The sequence below is a fragment of the Onychomys torridus genome, unplaced genomic scaffold (assembly GCF_903995425.1).
Source record: "Onychomys torridus unplaced genomic scaffold, mOncTor1.1, whole genome shotgun sequence".
Taxonomy (NCBI): domain Eukaryota; kingdom Metazoa; phylum Chordata; class Mammalia; order Rodentia; family Cricetidae; genus Onychomys; species Onychomys torridus.
In genome coordinates, this window is record NW_023412263.1 from 278,458 (window position 1) to 302,048 (window position 23,591).

General features: G+C 38.1%; 1 pseudogene; it reads right to left on the bottom strand.

Moving 5' to 3' along the window:
• Positions 1-494: 494 nt before the first annotated feature.
• The window catches only part of LOC118575580, a 38,047-nt pseudogene continuing 14,950 nt past the window's right edge, over positions 495-23,591 (bottom strand).

Here is a 23,591-nt window from a genome sequence, read left to right on the forward strand (position 1 = left end):
TAGGAACGACTTTCAAAATTTAAAACAACATGTGATGAGTAAAATTGGAAAAGAGAATTGCTTGATGCTCTCAAGCTATTTAAATAAAAAACATGAATTTTATCAGTCTATATTATAGAAGAATATGATGGGATAGGGGCACTGGCTACCTTTAATCCCAGAAGATCAGAGGCAAATGTGGGCAGATCTCTATGAGTCCAAAATATCATGATATTCACAGGTTTCTGACAAGCTCAGATACATACTGAAGTACTGCTTTTATAAAAACACAACCTGGATTTCAAGTATGGATACCTTAAATAGCTCTAAAATAAAGAAGCTCTAATACAATTTGATGACTCTAGACAGAAATTATTCTGTAAGAAGATGGCCATATTAAAGCACAAAGAATAAAACCCATACTCTAATTGTGTAACACATATTTGCAGTAGAAATCAACTTGACCTCATTTTTGAAATTCAACTCTTAATAGGGGAACTATGTTTAGTTTTGAACTAGGTTTTGAGAGGGTTATTTATACTAGAATGTGGCCTGTTCCTGATATGATGAACTGAGTTCTTATCTGGCCTCATTAAGGTAATATAGCACTTTGGAGCAAAAATGAAGCCAAATAAGGCTGCACTAGAAGCCAATATAGAGAAAACTTCCATAGCCACCATGACCTTCCCCTTGGTGCTGTGGTAGACTGGGAGGAATGTGATCCACACACAGAAGAACACCAGCATGCTGAATGACAGAAATTTGGCTTCATTGAATGTGTCTGGAAGATTCTGTGACATGAAAACTCCCAAGTGCCAAGGAGTAGAGGTATCCCAGAATACCATGAAAGGCAAAATCTGAGCCTTTTTTGCACACAAGGATGATATGTCCATGTTCAGCATGAACATCTTGGTCAAGGAAGGAAGGAGAAGTCCCTAGGCAGATCCCACAGAGGACAAGGTGGATCAGACTACATATGGGGATGATGAAGTTTGGAGCCTTTGATATTATTAACCACCTCACCACTCTCCTTGGAAAAGTGACCTTGAAGGCAATAAGCACAGTGATAGCTTTGGCCAGCACTATGGCAAGAGTCACAGTGAAAGCACCTCCAAATGTGATCTGCTGCAGAATACAGGTGGTGGTGTTGGGATGGACAATGAAGAGCAAGGAACATAGGAAACAGACATTGAGTGTGATGAGCAACATGTAACTGAGGGTTCTATTATTAGCCTTGACAACTGGAGTGTCTCTGTGCTTCACAAAGATTCCAAGAACCACAGTTGTAAGTACAGAGAAGCACAGAGATGTGATTGTGAGAGACATTCCCAAGGTGTCTTTATCGTCTAGAAAAATCACAGCTTTCTGGAGGCAATGTTTCTTCTCTGAATTCTCAGAATGGTTTTCCGGACATTTCATGCACTGATTCATACCTGGTCAGCAATGAAGATGATATTTAGTTCAAGCTGAAGTTATTCTTTTTATACTATACCATTTTTCTGTACCTGTTGACAAACTGTTATCTACATCAATTTCCTTTTTCTCATGGACAAAAAAATATGAACTCTATAGCAAACACTTTCAGATTTATGCCACACATGTTCCTTGTTAGATATTTCAGTTATTATTTATATGCATATATATAGTGTGTTGATCCAACTCAGCCCTCTCACCTCCTGCTCCCTTCATCATCTTCTCCTACTTTTACTTCCCAACTTAATGTGCTCTCTTATCTTCTTTTTTCAATTAATATGTTCTCAATAGGTTACATTTCGATATAAGTATTCATATACATATATGCACTAAATAAGAGTCATAAATGAGATTGTAATCTTGAAAAAGAGCAGAAGGGACTTCTTGGGAATATTGGAGGAAAGAAATCGAAGGGTGAAATGGTATAATAATGAAGTTATAACCTCAAAAAGAAAAGAGAAGAACATTTCTGGACCTAGCCAATTGTATTTTGTTAGTAAAAACAAGTGTTCTTGAGGGTGAATGCCTTTATATCAGAGTCAGATTTACAATAACTAGCAGCCTATTCACACAAGTTAATGTTCTGTCATGGGTTTTAGACCATGTAGTATGCATAGCAAACCAAGAAATAAGCATGACTTCAATTGGACATCAGTAGGATTACCTTTTTTTTTAAGGAACATTGTGAATTAATTTGGGGCTCTGACATGTGAAACAAAGATAATATACTATCATTGTTGTAATACAACTTGCAAGCTTAAAGATGGAAGTCAACAGAAGACATAATTTTAGTCTTTATTAAATCAGTAGGTAATCTAGCAACAAGTTGAGTCCAGTATGCAGGTTAAAACATTGAGAATTTTGATTTATGGCTATGAGTGCAATTTTTAACTGTAAATGTGTGGGGAGTCTCTTCTCATTGTGGCCTTACAAATTTTAAGATCTTTGGGAATACTATTAAGTACTATATAAGGTATTAATCCAGGGAAACTGACATCAGTAACAATCTGCCCACTCCAAGTACAAGGTTTAAAACTGACAGCAGAAAAGCTCTTTACAATTTTTTTCCTCAAGACATACATGGGCATGGTGCTATTTTATTTGTGCCTTAACAAAGCTTGCCTGGAAATCAGGGAGAAAGGCCAGCCTTTTTAAGTAAACAAGAAGTCAGGAAGCACATGCCTTTAATCTGAACACTTATCAGGAATGGTCTCTGTGTATTCAAGGCCATACTAGGGAACAGAGCCAAGCATGGTGTCACATGTCTTTAATCCTAGTATCAGCCATAGAGACCTGGGGATCTGTACAGATAGACAGTGTCAAGGAAGTGAGAAAACTGGGCTAACATAGACAATTAGAGGGCAGAAGAGCAAGGCAAGGCATGGGTAAGACAGGAAGTATCTCACATTTGGAAGCTGCAGAGTTGCTGAGGTAAGGTTGGTTGGTGGCTTTCCTGATTTCCCTGATCTCTCTAAGGCTTTCACCCTATATTTGGCTCCATATGTTTTTATTTAATAACACCATTGAGAAAGTCTACATTTGCAGTCCAACTGTGGGGTAGGAATTCACAAAAAAGCCACTTGCCTGTTGCTTTGTGGGCCCCAGCTCTTCCAGAGCTGTATGCTGCACTTGGCCAGAGCTACATGAGACTAGACTGCATGTGGGCTTACAGAGACCCTGGCTCCTGGTTGCATGACTCAGTCCAGAGCACATGGCCAGACTTTCTTTAGATTTTTTTTCTTCTTGTGGGTAGTAGGCTCTCTGTCTGTCTGTGTGTCTGTCTCTCTCTGGATTCCCATTTTGAATTGCCACCACTATAGATAGCTGCTTTGAAATTACTTTGGAGTTCTACTATTCCACACAGTTGAGAGTTTTGAGAGTTTTGGCAAGTCAATTAAGATACCTTAATGGGAGAAATTAGTTAAAAGAGATTTTGTCCCACATTAAAAAATAGGAAACATTTTTACAAGGAAAGGAATTTGGTCTCTGTTTGATAACACAGTAGGCAGTCTGAAAATGGAACAATTAAATGAGAGTATAATTAATGTTTATGGGATTCATCAATTATGAATATTATTTGTTTAATCACATTTATTTTATTATTAAAAAGTTTGGTCAATTTAAGTGCCAAGATAAAAGCTTTAGAAAAACTTGTTAAAATGAACCATAGAGAAATTCAGACCCAGACAGGAGAATTTGAAGGTTACTCTAACTCAGGATTGACTTTAGAAAAATGTGTTAAAATGACTTATAGAGAGAAATTCAGACCCATATGGAAGAATTTAAAGGTGAATTTATTTAAGATTGAATTATAGGGTCACAGAGAGGCAGCGTGTTTTCAAACCACCAAACTTAATATATCTGATTACTTTACAGGAACTACCCACACAATGGCATGTATAAGCTAATTTGAATCCAGTGGAAATGTTAGATTTAAGGAGATTTAAAGAAGCTATAGTCTCATATGGTATGCATTCTTCATTTGTAAAGCAAATTAAACTCATGGTCAACTTGTAATAGAATTGTCCCTCAGCACTGGAAAGAATTAGATACAGGTGTCCTAGAGGCTGGGGCACAATTACAATGGAGAACCTGGTTCAAAGAGGAGGCTAAAACAATAGAGCAACAATGTAGGACTAGAGGTGTGGAAATTTACCAGGATCAGCTCCTTGGAGAAGGTGAATATGCTGATATACAAAGATAATGTTTATATTATAACCAAACCTTAATACTATGCTGCATGGAAGCCATGGATGCATGGGACAGAATTGAGGAAATAGGAAAGAAAACTGAATCATTTACAAAAGTTACACAGGGCCCCAGAGAATCCTTCATAGGTTTCTTACAAAGGCTGTTTTCAGCAGTAAATAAAATAATGCCAAATTCAGACGCTAGACAGGTAATAATTGAATTTTTGGCAGTTGAGAATGAAAATGCAGCATGCAAAGAATAATCAGGCCATTAAAGGCAAGATTGGCACACTTGGAAGATTGGGTCAGGGACACAATTAATATTGAGTCTTATGACCATGACGATATGTGGATGGGAGAGGTGGTTTCCAAAGCTTTGAGGAAAAATAGTTTTAGATGTTTTGGTTGTGCTAAACAAGGGTGTTTAAAAATGGAATATTAACAAGGCATTCCTAGAAAGAATGTTTATTTAAGAAACAATGGCAACAGTATGCCCCTCCTTTCTGGATTATGTAGAAAGTGTGGTAAGGGTACATATTAGACCAACAAATGTAGATCAACAAGGGACAGATAAGGTAACCCTCTGCCTCTACCTCTAGAAAATTACCAGAGGTCCCTCATGTAGGCCCCCGCAGCAAATCCAGTTCAGACCTTTCCTGCCATCATAGCAGAAACCCCTTCACAGAGCAATTAAATAACAAAATGCCTATTGAAATAAACCAACCAAATTGCTCATAGTGATAAAGAAGCTGTAGAAGAGAGAATAGGAAATTCAGGAGAAATCATAAAGCAAACTTTTTGGCAAACTTCTATAAATGAACAAATACTAAAATTAAAAATTCTAATAAATGGCATTCTCTTAGAAGGTTTATTAGACACAGGCGAGGATGCTACAATAACTGCACCAGAATTTTGACATCAAAATTGACCTCTTCAGGAGGTAATTGTTCAGATGTTAGGAATTTGAACACTATCTCAAGTGAAGCAGAACACAAGATGGCTTGAATGTATATATCCAGAAGGCCAGAAGAAAATTAAAGCCATCTGTGGCAAATATAGCTATGAGTTTAGCAGTCCATGGTCTGTTACAACAATGGAATACTCAGATTAACATTCCTCCAACCTTGGAAATAAACCATAAACTAACACATGTTTCTGAGTAAAATATTAGGAGGTTTTATTATAAAGTGGGGCCATGAGCCCTGCAGATTGTACAAGAACAAGGCACAACAACAGCTTATCTTTCAAAGACACCAAGAGTTTTACCTTTAAAATCGTTACCAGGTTCAGCAATGGCCTTTAACAACAGAGAAACTGTAGGCTTTAGAAATCGGGTACAAGAGCAGTTAAATGCTCAGCATATTGAATAATCAACTAGCCCTTGGAATTCTCCTGTATTTGTCATTAAAAAGAAATCTGGTAAATGGAGAATGGTAACACACCTAAGACTAATTAATAAAGTCTGCCACTGCACACTCAAAAATCTGGAATTCCATTGCCTACTCTGTTACTTAAAGGATGGCCTCTTATAGTTATGGGTTTAAAAAACTGTTTCTTTACAACATTTACAAGAAAAAGACAGAGAAAGATTTGCCTTCACCGTGCTTACTTATAATAATTATCAGCCAGTTAAGAGATATCAATGTAGAGAATGTTAAACAGCCCAATTCTGAGCCAATATTTTGTATAACAGTCATTGGAAGCAATGAGTAATCACTTTTTAGATCTATAATTTATCATTACATGGATGATATTTTACTAACCAATTCAAATGTATATACTTTAGAAAGAATGTGTGAAGAAGTAAAGACAATTTTGTCTTGTTGGAGATTATAAATTTCTCCTGAAAAAGACAAAAAGGAGATTCTATTAATTATTTAGGATATAAAATAGGTCTACATAAAATTAGACCCCCAAATGTGCAAATTAGGAGAGATTGATTATGGACTCTTAATGACTTTCAAAGATTATTTGGAGACATTTCCCATCGATGTACTGTTGGAGTAAAAAATGATGAACTGAGTAATTTGTTCAAAACATTAGAAGGTGACAAGGACTTAAATCAACCAAGATAATTATAACCTGAAGCTGAGAGAGAATTGGCCTTGGTGGAAAAGAAAATACAGGGAGGACATATGGATCATGTTGATCCAAAACTCGATTTCATTTTGGTGATTTTACCTTCTAAGTATTATCCTACAGGGATTTTAATGCAGAGGGAAGATTTTATGGTGGAATGGATATTTCTACCAAATAAACAGAGTAAAAATTAAAACTTATGTGAAAAAGATCTCTAATTTGATTTTAAAGGGAAAAAATTGAGACTTTGTCAATTATCAAGAATAGATCCAGCAGAAATTATAGCACTTTTAACTAAGGATGCAGTTGATAAATTATGAGCAGAAAGTGAACCCTGGCAAAGAGCTTGCAGTAATATTGTTGGAGAGATTAACAGCAAATATCCCAAAAGCAGTAGAATTCACCTTATAAAGAGAGCTGATTGGATTCTGCCTCAAATTTTTCAGGAAACACCCATATCTGGAGCCCATACATTTTATACAGATGCAAAGAAACAAGGAAAGGCAGGTTACAAGTTAGAAAATTTAAGTAAAGTGGTTCAATGTCCTTATAATTCAGTTCAAAAGTGTAATTGGTTGATAAATAAAGCTGTTTGGCCTATGGCAAGGCAGCTTAGAGGCAGGCAGGAAATTTAAAGAGAGAGAGACAAGAAGAAGTTATAGAGAGACACCAGCCAGCCACTCACGGAGCACCATGTAATGGGACACAGGTAAAGTCATGAAACATGTGGTGATATATAGGTTAATAATTATGGGCTAATTTAAGATATAAAGGCTAGCTAGCAAAATGCTTGAGATATGGCCATGCAGTTATAATTAATATAAGGCTCTGTGTGTTTACTTGGGGCTGATCAGCTGCAGGACTGTCAGATGAATGAGATTTGTCCCGATTGCCAACAGGCTGGGACACAGGAAAACTCCAACTAGAAATGGCACACAATGTGGGGCCTAAAGCCTGAAAAAGCATTAAAAAAGATTCTAAAACAGAGTTAAAAACAGCTTCCTAGTTGTCTCTCAGGCCAGCATAGCATTTGGGCTTGGGCTACTCTATGGCAGGTTCATGACATGCAGGCTTTACCTGCAGCATGGCTACGGATTCCTACCATGTTATACAGGGACATTGCCAAACCACACAGTAAGCATTTTAGCTTTTGATAGTATAGAAGGAAGAGGAGGAGGAGGAGGAGGAAGAGGAGGAGGAGGAAGAGGAGGAGGAGGAAGAAGAGGAGGAGGAGGAGGAGGAGGAGGAGGAGGAGGAGGAGAAGAAGAAGAAGAAGAAGAAGAAGAAGAAGAAGAAGAAGAAGAAGGAGGAGGAGGAGGAGGAGTGATGTCTAAGCTATACACTGCTGGATTCCTAGATTGAGGCATGGACCCACTGCTTTCCAGAGTGGGCAGCAGTGAGCATGGTTCCCCCAGAGCTGGAAGTAAACATAGTCCTGCCATGTTGGGAAGCTGAAATGGCATAGTCAGCAGTCAAGGCTATACTTTTTGTACTAGCCATGCAGTTAAACTGTTTAAAAATCTCCCATGGTCAGAAAGAAATAATAGATTCACAATAAGGCAGATTCAGAGGAAATAAGACATTAAACAGTTTTTAATGTGAGTAAAAGTGTATGTAGGCTTGAAAGAAAAAAGGAAAGGAGCACAGACAGTTAAAATTTAAAAAGGTTATAAAAAAGTCTTTAAAGAAACAGTAAAAGTAATATAAAAAATAAGCCACATAAAGATGAAAATCTCACAGAGAGTTGGATTATATTATCTTTAGGATTTTTAACTACAGAAAGACATTTGATTGTAAAGTCTGCCCAGTTAAACCAATATGTATATTTTAAAGTTATTTGGCTTCAAACTTAGATCTAAGGATATGTTGCTTTGGAAAGGAGGTTCTAGTTTTGTTTCCACAGGGAGCAAGAGGCTATGGATTTGACCTAGGTTAAGATGGGTCAGATTTGATCAAGCCAGACCTCCTGAGTCTTAACAGATGGTACCCATTAACAAAATTATAGTCAGTCTTCCCAGGACTTGACCATTTTCTCCAATTTTCTTAGAATCCCCATAAGACTACCAGCACTCCATATCAACAAAAAGTAGCTTAAAAGTATATCCACACTCCCCAAAACTGTATTATAGATGTTTGTCTTTGTTTAGAGATTGGTTACAATTTGTTATTTGTCATAGTCAATATCCTTCTAAAGAAAAAATGAGAATATGATATAGATATGACAGAATGAAAGGACAGATTATTGAATCTACTTTTAAAGAACAACTTGTTTAACAATGTCACACGTTGCTATGGATTTCAGTTTATTGATACAAATTTAAAGTTAATATTGTTATACTGTATAAATATTTCTATCCTTGTTTAAAGTCTTATGTTTGTTTAACTCATTTTAATTGTAATAGGTAATTAAAATAAAGATTAATAAATAGTCTTCTATGATAGTCAAACTTATAATCATGTTAAGTGTTCTAGATATACATACATATATTTCAATTATGTAGGTAATCTTCAAAGACGTACAGAATATGACACTTAAAATGTTTTAAAAACTTAGACTTTCCGGTCAGTGATACATGTCTGCTCCTTGTAGCACTGATTTACTTCAAAGAGAAAAATGGGCATCAAAGACACTCTATATGGAGTTTACCTTTTTTTTTTTTTTTCAAAAATAGCCATTTGGACAAAAATCTGTTCTTGCCTGGACTGCTTGACAAAATGTTATATAAAATGGACATGCAGAATCATAAAAAGATGACCACTGAACTTTGCAAGACAAAATGGTCCTTCAGGTCCTGCTTCACTGAAGAAACTGCCAGACATTCTAAAGGACACAGAGAAAAGTGACTGAATGATTCTCAGCCTGTGGACTAAAGATGGATTCCCCAACATTACAGATGAACTCTGGGTGACTCTCTAGGCAGCCAGCTGTCTCTGTCATTTTAGATTTTTTGAAAGTTGCTTAAAATGCACATCTTGTTTACTTAGATAACTCTACATCCTTCTGATGTCTTTGATGTTGTTGGAGACTAGATAGTTATAGTTATAATTTTCCATGGTTCTGATACAAGATAAATTAGATATGTAATTTAGACTCACAAGTATAGGATAGATAAAATATTTTCTTTAATTTTGCCAAATTCAAATAGACTAGGTATTGTAACTATAATTTTTACTTGATAACTGTTTTGTAATATGTAATTTTAATAGATTGATATAAAACCTTTCTTTTGTTGGGACAAAAAAGCAGAAGTAATTTTGGGATGTCTTTCTGTATACTGTTAGTATCTGTTGTCCTGATTGGTTGATAAAGTCATTTGGCCAAAGGCAAGGCAGCTTAGAGGCAGGCCGGAAATTCAAAGGGAGAGAAGAGAAGAAGGTGGACAGAGGCACCAGCCAACTGCCCAAGGAGCAAAATGTAATGGGATGCAGGTAAAGTCACAAAATGTGGCGATGTGTAGATTAATAGTTATGGGCTAATTTAAGTTATAAATCTAGCTATTAAAATAATTGATACATGACCATGCAGTTATAATTAATATAAGCCTCTATGTGTTTACTTGGGTCTGAGAGGCTGCAGGACTGGTGGGTGAAAGATTTGTCCCGATCATTAGCATCCCAGGACACAGGAAACCTCTAGCTACTGTTTCAAATTTTATAAGGAAACATAACAAAACCAAGATATCTAAAGCAACCATCAATAACAAAAGAAATTCTGGGCATATCACCCACTCAGGTTTTAATTATACTACAGATCAACCTGCAACCTAAGCAGCACTTGGAGACACAGAATGAGCCAGCTCTGATTGGTCCAAGAATTACAGGCAAATAGGGAAGACTCCAGCAGGTAGGCCTCCCCAACAACACCTCCCATACAACCCTGCAATATACAACTCACAATCCCTCCCCCAAAAATACCTCAGCATCTCCTTGAGACACAGAATTCACCAGCCCTGATTAAAACAAGAATGTATATAGGATGAAGATTGGTTCCCTGAGACAGAGACAGAGCCAGCAAAGACTGAACCAAGAGCAGCACCCTCAGACACAGACACCTCTTGCACCAATTGGAAAAAAGAGATGGGATGATGCCAGTGCAAGAGTACATGGAACAACACAAAGAGCAATATGGCACCACCTGAATCTAGTGGCTCTACAACAGCAAGACCTGAATATCACAATGTAGTAGAAGCAGAATAAAATGACCTTCAAACAATTATATGAAGATGATAAAGGCCTTTAAAGAGAAAATGAAAAATTCCCTTAAAGAAATTGAGGGAAGCCCCCAGCTCACATCTGCCCCATAACTACCATCTGGACCAGAGGTGAGTGCCTGGGGTTATAGTCAGAGAGGCAAACACCCCTGGGTCCTACCCCTGGGCACCATCCTGGGAGGACCTGCCCAACTTGGCCCCAGTTTCCAGCCAATGGGCAGGCCCTGTGTGAAGGCTCCCCTTTTCCAAGAATGCAGGCAGACCCTGCAGTCTCCACACCGTGCCCCCACACCCATTTGCCTGAGATGCCAGCCACTTCCTGAGACTCAGAGACCAGCCCCCAGCTCCCATCTACCCCGGAACTCCCATCTGGACCAGAGACAAGAGAGACCCACTGGTAGACACTATAACGTCAACACCTTGCCCCCACACCCATCTGCTGGAGACTCCAGCCACTTCTGGAGACTTAGAGACCAGTGTCCAGTATTCCATCCTTTCCTGGATCTCCTATCTGGACCACAGAGCCCCCAGTTCCCATCTGCCCAGGAACTCCCATCTGGACCAGAGCTTCCATCCTGTCCCAGAACTCCCATCTGGACAAGAAGAGCTCCCATTTGGACAATATAAGGAGATCCCAGGGACTTCCTGAGATGCAGAGTCTAGCCCCCCAAGCTCCTATCTGGCCAGCACTCTCATCTGGACCAAAGCTCCCATCTGCCCCAGAGCTTCAATCTGGACCAGAGAGAGGCTCCCTAAATCGGTCAGCTCTGTCTGGACAAAGTACACTGATAAGACCAAGAATGAACCCATGAGGAGATGGGCAGATGCCAAGGCAGATGTTCATACAACAAAATAAAGAGCAATACAGCATAACCAGAAACTAGTCTTTCTCCAACAGCTAGACCTGAACATCATGGAATGGAAGAATAGGAAGAAGAAGAAGAAGAAGAAGAAGAAGAAGAAGAAGAAGAAGAAGAAGAAGAAGAAGAAAACAACCTTATAATTAGCATAATTAAGAGGCTAGAGCTTCATATAGAAGAAATAAAAAATAAAGTGGAGGAACAGACAAACAAAAAATGGAAAGAACTTTATGAAATCTAGAGGAAAGGACAATTAAAGCAGAAGAAAACAATAAGTCCCTGAAAGAAAATCATGAAAAAACAAGGGAAACAGTCCGAGACCTGAAAAGGGAAATAGAAAAAATGAAGAAGACACAATCAGAAGGAATGCTGGAAACAGAAAATCTGAGCAAATAAACAGAAACTTCAGATGCAAGTATAGCCGACAGAATGCAAGAAATGGAAGAGAGGATCTCTGGTGTTGAAGACACGGTAGAAGAAATAGATTCATCAGTCAAAGAAAACACTAAAACCAACAAATTCATGACCCAAATTGTCCAAGAAATTTGGGACTCCATGAAAAGACTAAACCTATGAATAATAGGGATAGAGGAAGGGGAAGAATACCAACTCAAAGGCACAGAAAATATATTTAACAAGATCATAGAAGAAAACATTCCCAACTTAAAGAAGGAAATGCCTATGAAGATACAAGAAGCCTATATAACACCAAACAGACTAGACCCCTGAAAAAAGTCCCCTTGTCACATAATAATTAAACAACTAAATGTACAGAATAATGAAAGAATATTAAGGGCAGTCAAGGAAGAAGGCCAAGTGACTTACAAAGGCAAACCCATCAGAATAACACCAGATTTCTCATTGGAGACTTTGAAAGCCAGAAGTACTAGGACAGATATAATGCAGACACTAAGAGACCATGGATGCCAGCCTAGACTAATATACCCAGAAAAACTCGGAATAATCATAGATGGATTGAACAAGATCTTCCAAGACAAAACCAGATTTAAACAATGCTTATCCACAAACCCAGCCTTACAGAAAGTACTAGAAGCAAAATTCCAACCTAAAGAAGCCAGATACACCCATGAAAACACAAGCAATAGATAACACCACAGCAGTAAATCCCAAAGAAGAGAAGTACACACACACTACCACCAAAAAATAAAAATAACAACAGGAACGAACAATCACTGGTCATTAATATCCCTTAATATCAATGGATTTAATTAACCTATAAAAAGGCACAGACTAACAGAATGGAAAAAAAAAAACAGGATCCAACTTTCTGCTGCATACAAGAAACACACCTCAAATTCAAAGACAGACACCTCGTAAGAATAAAAGGCTGGGAAAAGACTTTCCAATCAAATGGTCTTAAGAAGCAAGCTGCTGTAGCCATCCTAATATCCAGCAAAATAGATTTCAAATTAAAATTAATCAAAAGAGATGATGAAGGACATTACATACTCATCGCAGGAAAGATCCACCAAGATGAAGTCTCAATTCTGAACATTTATGCACCAAACACAAGGGTACCCACATATGTAAAAAAAAAATTACTAAAGCTTAAATCACACATAAAACCCCACACATTGATAGTGGGAGACTTCAACACCCCACTTTCACCTCTGGACAGATGGGCCAAATTGAATCTTAGCAGAGATATAATGTACTTAACTGATGTTATGGCTCAAATTTACTTAATCAATATCGACAGAACATTCCACCCGAACAAAAAAGAATATACTTTCTTCTCAGCACCCCATGGAACCTTCTCTAAAATTGACCACATACTAGGCTACAAAGCAAATCTCAACAGATAAAAACAATTGGAATAACCTCCTGTCTTCTATCAGACCACCATGGTTTAGAGTTAGATTTCAACAACAGAAAAATCTATAGAAATCCTACAATCTCATGGAAACTGAATAATGCTCAACTGAATCACCAATGGGTTAAGGAAGAAATAAAGAAAGAAATTAAAGACTTCCTAGAGATCAATGAAAATGAATACACCACATATCCAAGCTTATGGCACACTATGAAAGCAGTGCTAAGAGGGAAATTCATAGCACTAAATGCCCACATAAAGAAGCTGGAGAAATCTCATGCTAGTGACTTGACAGCACACTTGAAAGCCCTTGAGCAGGAAGAAGCAAAGTCTCCAAGGAGGAACAGATGTCAGGAAATTATCAAATTGAGAGCTGAAATAAATAAAGTAGAAATAAAGAGAACAATACAAAGGATTAATGAAACAAAGAGTTGGTTCTTTGAGAAGATCAACAAGATAGACAAGCCCTTATCCAAAATAACCAAAAGACAGAGAGAGAGCATCCAAATTAACAAAATCAGAAATAAAAAGGGGGACATAACAAGAGACAATGAGGAAATCCAGAGAATCATCAGGTCATACTTCAAAAACCTCTACTCCACAAAACTGGAAAATCTAAAAGAAATGGATAAATTTCTGCATAGGTACCACATACCTAAGTTAAATACAATCCAGATAAACCATTTAAATAGTCCAATAACCCCTAAGGAAATAGAATCATTCATTAAAATCTCCCAACCAAACAAAGCCCTGGACCAGATGATTTCACTGCAGAATTCTACCAGATCTTCAAAGAAGACTTAATACTAATACTGTTCCACACAATAGAAGCAGAACGTACATTACCAAACTCCTTCTATGAGTCTAGAGTTACCCTGATTCCTAAACCAAACAAAGATGCAACAAAGAAAGATAACTATAGACCAATCTCCTTCATGAACATTGATACAAAAATACTAAATTAAAATACTGGCAATCAGATTCCAAGAGACTTCAAAACAATTATCCAACATGATCAACTAGGCTTCATCCCAGGGATGCAAGGGTGGTTCAATGTATGAAAGTCCATCAATGTAATACATCACATAAACAAATTTTAAGAAAAAAGCCACATGATCATCTCACTAGATGCAGAAAAGGCATTTGACAAAATCCAACACCCCTTCATGATAAAGGTCTTTGGGTGATCAGGAATACAGGGAACATAACTAAACATAATAAAGGCAATCTACAGCAAGCCAACTGCCAACATCAAAGTAAATGGAGAGAAACTCAAAGCAATACTACTAAATTCAGAAACAAGGCGAGGCTGTCCCCAATCCCCATACTTATTCAATATAGTACTTGAAGTTCTAGCCAGAGCTCTAAGACAACATAAGGAGATTAAGGGGATACAAATAGGAAAGGAAGAAGTCAAGCTTTCCCTATTTTCTGATGACATGATAGTATACATGAGTGACCCCAAAAATTCAACCAAGGAACCGATACAGCTAATAAAAACCTTCAGCAACATAGCAGGATACAAGAAAAATAGCAAAAGAAAATCAGTAGCCCTCCTATATACAATAGACAAACAGGCTGGGAAGGAAATCAGAGGTACATCACCCATTGCAATAGCCACAAATGATATAAAATACCTTGGGGTTACTCTAACTAAGCATTTGAAGGACCTATATGACAAGAACTTTAAATCCCTGAAAAAAGAAATTGAAGAAAATGTCAGAAAAATGGAAAGAACTCCCACGATCAAGGATAGGCAGCATTAACATAGTAAAAATGGTGATCTCACCAAAAACAATCTACATATTCAATGCAATCCCCATCAAATTACCAACACAATTCTTCACAGATCTGGAAAGAATAATACTCAACTTCATATGGAAAAACAAAAAACCCAGGACAGCCCACAGAATGCTGTACAATAAAACAACCTCTGTAGGTATCACAATCCCCGACCTCAAGTTCTATTATAGAGCTACCATAATAAAAACAGCATAGTACTGGCATAAAAACAGACATGTGGACCAATGGAATCAATTTGAAGACCCTGACATTAACCCACACACCTATGAACATACAATTTTTGATAAAGAAGCCAAAAATATGCAATGGAAAAAAGAAAGCATCTTCAACAAATGGTGCTGGCATCACTGGATGACAATGTGTAGAAGACTGCAAATAGATCCACATCTGTCACCATGCACAAAACTTAAGTCCAAGGGGATCAAAGACCTCAACATAAATACAGTTACTCTGAACCTGATAGAAGAGAAAGTAGGAAGTACTCTTGAACGCATTGGCACCAGAGATCACTTCCTAAATATAACCCCAGTAGCACAGAAATTGAGAGAAACAATCTATCAATGTGACCTGTTGAAACTGAGAAGCTTTTGTAGAGCAAAGGACACAGTCAACAAAACAAAGCAACAGCCTACAGAATGGGAAAAGGTCTTCACCAACCCCACATCTGACAGAGGGCTGATATCCACAATATATAAAGAACTCAAGAAATTAGACATCAAAATGCCCAACAGTCCAATTAAGAAATGGGCTATAGAACTAAACAGAGAATTCTCAACAGAGGAAGTTCAAATGGCTGAAAGACATTCAAGGAATTGCTCAACATCCCTAATTATCCGGGAATTGTAAATCAAAACAACTCTGAGATACCAACTGACACCTGTCAGAATGGCTAATATCAAAAGCACAGAAGACAGCTTATGCTGGAGAGGATGTGGAGCAAGGGGAACTCTCCTCCACTGCTGGTGGGAATGCAAGCTTTTACAGCCACTTTGGAAATCAATATGGTGCTTCCTTAGAAAATTGGGAATCCATCCTCCCTAAGACCCTGCTGTAGCACTCTTGGGCATACACCCAAGGAATGTCTCAATCATACCACAAGGGCATTTGCTCCACTATGTTCATATCAGCATTGTTTGTAATAGCCAGAACCTGGAAACAGCGTAGATGCCCTTCAATTGAAGAATGGATAAAGAAAATATGGTACATATACACAATGGAGTACTACTCAGCAGGGAAAACAATGACATCATGAGGTTTGCAGGCAAATGGATGGTTCTAGAAAAAATCATCCTGAGTGAGTTAACCCAGACTCATAAGCACAAACATGGTATCACTCATAGGAGGATACTAGATGTAAAACACAGATGACTAGACTGCTACACAACTCCAGGGAGGCTACCTCAAAAATGGGACACTCAGCAAGACACATTGATCACCCAATGGCAGAGAAATGGATCAGATCCACATGAACAACCTGGAGGAGAGTGTGAGAAATGAAGGGCAAGTTTTGAGGGAAGTTAGGCTTGGGGGAGCAGGAGATCCCAGCTGGATCAGTAACAAAAAGGAAGAACAAGGAATGGTAGACCATGATGGATGAGGACCACATGAGAACAGGAGCGGGCAGAGTGCTGTAGAAGTCCCCTGAGGTCCACAGTGATGCATCCTCTGTAGACTGATGGCAGTGGTTGAGAGAAAGCTTGATCTGACCTTGTCTGTTGATCAGATGGCCAAACACCCTGTTGGTTGGCCTGAACTCTCATCCAATGACTGATGGAAGTTGATGCAGAGATCCTCAGCCAGGCCCCAGGTGGTGCTCTATGTGTCTAGTTTTTGACAAGGAAGAGGTACTGTGGGAAAGTGAATCGTTGAACCCAGGATTGGAAAAAGCACATGGACAAATAGCCAAACAAATGGAATCACATGATTTATGAACCAATGGCTGTGGAGCCCCCAGCTGGACCAGACCCTCTGGATAAGTGAGACAGTTGAGTGGCTTGGACTGTTTGGGAGGCATCCAGGCTTTGTGACCTGGACCTGTCCTTAGTTCATGAGCTGGCTGTTTGAAACCTTGGGCTTACACAGGGACACTTTGCTCAGCCTGGATGGAGGGGACTGGACCTGCCTGTACTGAATCCACCAAGTTTAAATGAATCCCCAGGGGAGTCTTGGCCCTGGAGGAGATGGTAATGGATGGGAGGGGATGGGAGAAAGGTGGATGTGGGGACTGGAGGGAGAGGACATGGGAACCCATGGCTGATGTGTAAAATTAAAACACAAATATAATAAAAAAGGGAAATATATCATAAAATGAGATAAAAGAAAAAAAAAGAAATTGAGGGAAAGACAAACAAAAATGGAAGAAATTAATAATTTCCTTGAAGAAAGCCAAGAAAAAGCAATCAAACTGGTGAAGGAAGCAGTTCAAGATCTGGAAATTGAAATATAAGCATTGAAGAAGACACAAACTGATGGAATGCTAGAAATGGAAAATTTGAGTAAATGAACAGATTCAAGCATAACAAACCTAATGCAAGAGATGGAAGAGGGAATCTGGCATGGGAGGATTCAAAAGAGGAACTAGGAATCTTTGGCATGGAAGGATACAAAAGAGGAACAAGACCTGTAAGTCAAAGACAACTCTGAATCCAAAAAGGTCAAAACACAAAATGTCCAGGAAATCTGGGACAACATGAAAAGACCAAGTCTAAGAATAGTAGGTATAAAAGAAGGAGAAGAATACCACCTCAAAGTCACAATAAATATAGTCAACAAAAACATAGAAGAAAACTCTCCCAACTTTAAGAAGAAAATGCCTATGAAGTTTATAGAACAACAAATAGACTGGATGCACAAAAGGTCCCATTGTGACATAATAATCAATGCACTAAATATACAGAATAAAGAAAGAATATTAATAGCTGCGAAAGAAAAAGGCCAAATGACTTATAATGGTGGACCTATCAGAATAACACCCAAATTCTCAATGCAGTCTCCGAAAGGATGGAGGTTCTGGACAGACATTATATAGACACTAAGAGACCAGAGATTCCAGCCCAGACTATTATATCCGGAGCATTTTCAATCACCAGAGACAACGTACAAAAAATATTCAAAGACAAAACTATATTTAAACAATACCTATCCACATATCCAGTTGTATAGAAAGCACTAGAAGGAAAATCCCAACCTAAGGAAGTCAGATACATCCACAAAAACACAGGCAATAGTTAGTCCCACAGAAGCAAGTTCCAAAGAAGGGAAAGACACACACACTACTACTAAAAAATAATGGGAATAAATAATCACATCTCATTAATATCTCTTAATATAAATGGACTCAATTCACCAATAAGAAGACACATACTAACAGAATGTATGTAAATACAGGATCCATCCTTCTGCTGCATGCAAGAAACATACCTCAACTTCAAAGATAGATATTACCTCAGAGTAACAGATTGGGAAAAGACTTTCCAATCAAATGGCCATAAGAAGCAAGATGGTGTAGCTATCCTAATAGCTAACAAAATAGACTTCAAACTAAAATCAATCAAAAGAGATCAGGAATTATTTTTTTTATTAAGAAAATATTTTTATTCATTTTACATACCAATCAAAGATCCCCCTCTTCCCTCTTCTGCCCCTCTAGCCTTCTCCTTCCAACCCACCCCCTATTGCCTCCTATAAGAATGTAAGGCATCCCATGGGGAGGTACATTAGTAGATGCTGGTCCAAACCCTTCCCCCTGCCTCAAGACTGTGTGAGGTGTCCCATCATATGTAGTGGGCTCCAAAAAGACTGCTCATGCCCCAAGAATGGATACAGATTCTAATGTCAGGGGGCCCCTTAAGCATATCAAGCTATATAATTGTCTCACTATACAAAGGGCTTAGTGAAGTCCTATGCACACTCCACAGCGGTTGATCTAAATTTCATGAGTTCCCACTAGTTTGGTTTGTTTGTCTCTGTATGTTTCCCCATCATGATCTTGTTGCCCTTGCTCATAGAATCCCTCTTATCTCTCTTCAGCTGGACTCCTGGAGCTTGTCCTGGTGTTTGGCTGTGGATCTCTGCATCTGCTTCCATCAGTTAAGGGAGAAAGGATTTATGATGACAGTTAGGATATTCACCGATCTGATTACTGGGGTAAGCCAGTTCAGGTGCCCTCTCCACTATTGCTAGTAGTTTAAACGAGGGTCAAACCTGTGGATTCCTGGGAACTTCCCTAGCACCTTGTTTCTCCCTGTCCCCATCATGTCTCCCTTTATCATATTATCTATTTCACTGCTTTCCTACTCTATCTCTGTTCCAGCTTGACCGTCCCATTCCCTTATGTTCTCATCCTCCATCCCCTACCCCTATTGCCCATAATTCACACCAGTTTACTCATGGAGAGCTCATCTATTTCCCCTTGGAAGTGATATCTTGATAGAGGGAGACATTGTGGGGTTAGGAAGAAACCAGGTGCTAGGGAAATTTGCCAGAATCCACAAGAATGACACCAGATTAGACTACTACCAACAGAGGAGAGTATGTCTGAACTGGCATACCCCAGTAATCAGATTGGTGAATACCCTATCATCATAGAGCCTTCATCCAGTAACTGATGGAAGCAGATGCAGAGATCCACAGTCAAGCACCTGCCCAAACTCTGAGAGTACAGTCAAAGAGGGGGAAGACTCATTCTTCAAGAATGTGGCCATTGGTAATTAGTTCATACTCCACAAGGGGTCCTGCACCAAAAGGTACCAGAGTAGCAGAAACTGAATTCAGTGAGTCTTTTTTTTTTTAATTTTAGAAAATAAAGAAGTTAGATAGGTAGAAATGTGGAAGATTTGAGAGTGTATGAATATGAACAAAACACATAGTATGCAATTCTCAAAGAATAAAAAAAAATTAAAAAATTTAAAATTGCTCAGAAGAGGAAGGGCAGAGTCAGGAGTATCCATCCAGACCTAACAGAAGCACCATGAGAATGGAGATTGTCATACTAAGAAAAAATACCCCGACACATGGCTAAACATAGGTAAGAATTATGGATTTTTTTTTTGGGGGGGAGGGTTCTTTTTATTTTCTCCTTTTTTATTTATTATATTTGTGTTTTAATTTTACACATCAGCCATGGGTTCCCCTGTCCTCTGCCTTTCCGTCCCCACCCCCACCTTCTCCCCAGCCTCCCCCTGCCTTCCCATCTCCTCCAGGGCCAAGACTCCCCTGGGGATTCAATTCAACCTGGTGGATTCCGTACAGGCAGGTCCTGTCACCTCCTTCCAGGCTGAGTAAAGTGTCCCTGTGTAAGCCTAAGATTCCACCTATACTTCCTGCCTGGCTGCTGGCCAATCATATTTTATTAAACCAATTTGAGTGACAAAACTTTCCAGTGTACAAGAGGACTTTTCCAATAGCACCCTACTTTCTCCCAGCTTCTTCCAAACCCTGCTACTTCCATTTTCTGTGTTTCTTTTTATGTTATAAAAAAAAGTCTTTTTATGGTATAACACACTGAGTATAATTAGTTCTTTATATATGCGTATGGGTGTCCGGCTATCTACTGGACTATGGTTAACCTACCAAGTACCACATGCCAAATAATAGCTGACTTTCTTTCAACTAGAAGCCGTCTACTGTCCATAGTATCTCAGCTATTAATGGCAGCTGGACAGCTCCTCCAACTATCTATGCTGAGTATGAATTTGCTTGTTCTTTTACAATTTCATCAGGGCAACCACAGTTGTTATGTGTTTTTAAATGCAATTGTCTTGTCAATTGCAGCAGACAATATTTTTTGGTAGCCATTTCTGACATTTGGCTCTTTCATGCAGTCTTTCCATCTCTTCTTCTTAACATCCTCTGAGCCTTAGGGGACGTTAGTGTCCCATTTATGGCTGAGTAGTACAGGGACATATATTCTCTGCATTCAGCTCAGGGGTGGGAGGGAGGAGGACAGAGGAACCCATGGCTGATGTGTAAAATTAAAACACAAATATAATAAATAAAAAAGGAGAAAAAAAGATAATGCAGAATGCTGTAGAAATGTGGAATCATTATTTGTAAGATTTCTGCTTACCTGTCACATTGGAAATCTCATTATCTGGAGGAGTGCAATCAAAGCAGCAAAGAGCCTTGTCCTCCAGGGAAATTTTTCTGAATCCAGGCCCACAGTTCTCACTGTGCACAGACTGCAGAATCTGAGAATAATGGGAGCAAAGTTAACAAATGTTAAGGATTTATTAAAAACCACAAGAATTATCATTTTTCAATATCATGTAATTAATTTGCAGGTTTTATTCATACAAATGTAGAAAATGATTTTGACTATCTGTGACCTACACAAGATTGGTCTGAACAATATCATAGACATTTGGGTGCTTATTAATATAGGAACAAGTTTGATGCAGATAGATCAGCGAAGACATGACCTAGAAAATCAAGTTGTCCTTCCAGATGGATCCTGTCTCTGTACTTACTTTCTAATAAGTTGAGAAACTTTTATTTCCTCCATGATTGTGAATCTGTTTTTCAAATTGACAGGACTCATAGTCATCAGGGAAACAAATGCTTGGGCATTTCTGTGAATAATCTTCAAGGGAAGTTTAAATGGTTCACTATGAAAGTGAGTGTCACCATTCCATTGGCTGTTGTCTCAGAATGAATGAGAATGAGAAAAATGTCATCTATGGTATTTACATTTTTCTGCTGATTGAGGATATGATGTCACCAGGAACCTCATGCTCTTAAAGCAATACATTTCCAAAGATAAGGCCTGAATCCTCATACTGTCACCCACTCCAAAGAACCCACTTTCTTAAGTTATATTAGGTATGCCTTCATTTGCAGCAGTAGAACTGGAAAGAAACATATATACATGTATAGTATAGTATTTTCCCTTTCAAGAGTTAGAAGAAAGAAAATATCTGATTATGGTCTGTAATTTTAAAGCGTGGAATAAAAATGAACTATTCAATTTTAGATAAGTAAAATAAATCTAATGGAGACATTGTGCATTGGTTTGAATGAATTATAATTCATATGATTATAGGCACAGATATGTGACTACACATTTCCTCAATGATGGTATAACCTGGAGAGTTATTGAAATTTTAGGAGTCACAGACTTATTGGCAGAATTATTTCAGTTGAGGTGGGTTTTGAACATTTATGAATCTCACTTCAATTCCAGTTGTCACTCTCTGCTTCCAATGTGAGGCCTGAGACACTTTGTTGCAGGTCCCTGTCCATCTCTCCATGGATGCCACACTCTGGCATGCTCCATGACCATAAAGGACTCTCATACCTTCAGAAACATAAGTCAAATAATCTCTTTTTTCCAAAAATAAATTTTGGTGATGATGTTTGATCATAGCAAGAAAACATAACTGATTCAGTTTTGTGCTGTGAATGTAGACATTTTCTACATCAGAGTGTCATGTGAGACATTATGTGGATTGCACATACCACTTCTCAGGTATATTTAATTCATGTAATATTGACAAAAAATTAACACATGGATGACTGAATATTAACAGAAATTTAAAGCTAAAAACTTCTTTTTTAAGAATCAGTGGATGATAAAACACTGTCTTCTAGTAGATTTTTTTTTGTCTTTCTCTACTTGTAGTTACACAGTGATGGGTTTAATATCAAAACCAGGAGTTGTTATATTGGGGGATATATTTGTGTTATTGTGATGAGTTTAATTAATTGAGATAATACCTAACTCACCTCAGAATATTTTTCTGGCCATCTTATCATCTGTTCAATCAAAGACAACTGTTGACCCTGGGGAGTATTGGGTGAAAAGATTCCTACTTTCACTTTTAGTCCAAGACCCTTTGGAAAATTCCAAAGGTTGAGAATATCATACTTATCTTCTGACTTGTGTTTCCATTCTAAGGCCATGTTGGCTCCCACATGGATATTCTTCAAGAAACAATGAAGCTGAGAGTGAAGTAAGGATATATTTTAAAGTAGGTCAGAGATATTGATCAAAAATGGATTATAGAATGACTCTCATAGTTCATTCTTTGTTGCAGGATACACCATTAATGTAGGTATCACTATGGCTGAGCAACAGTTACCTAAGTTAATGGGATGCTATTATACTTCTAAAGGACAGTCAGCTTCAGGAAAATCTTCTAAAATAACTCAGGAAAGAAATCAATGAGTATTGGTTGAAGTAAATCACAATTTCTTAAATAAAATGCTGTACCCATTTGTATGCAGGGTGTGTCCCAAAGTACAGTGAGTAAAATGTGGGTACTGATGACTAAATGGTAGTTAAAAGAAATAATATATGTACTAATACCTTGGTGTGAGCTGTCATTATTTAACTTACTGAGAGAATTCTTAGTTTTCTAATGTAATATATTACCATGAGAAGATTGTGCAGCTATTTGTACATGAGTTTTATAGTCAGTAAAATCATTTCCTCCTTGCCACTAACACTCTATTCCTCAGTAACAAGCATGCCAAGATATGCATTGACCTGTAAGACAAGATAACAAATGAAGATTTTCCTGTGCATACACACACACACACACACACACACACACACACACACACACACACACACACACATATATACAATGCTGAAATATATAATACCTAATTTCGTGCCTCTGAAGATGTCAAAAATATCACATTGTTGATTCTCTAGAACAAT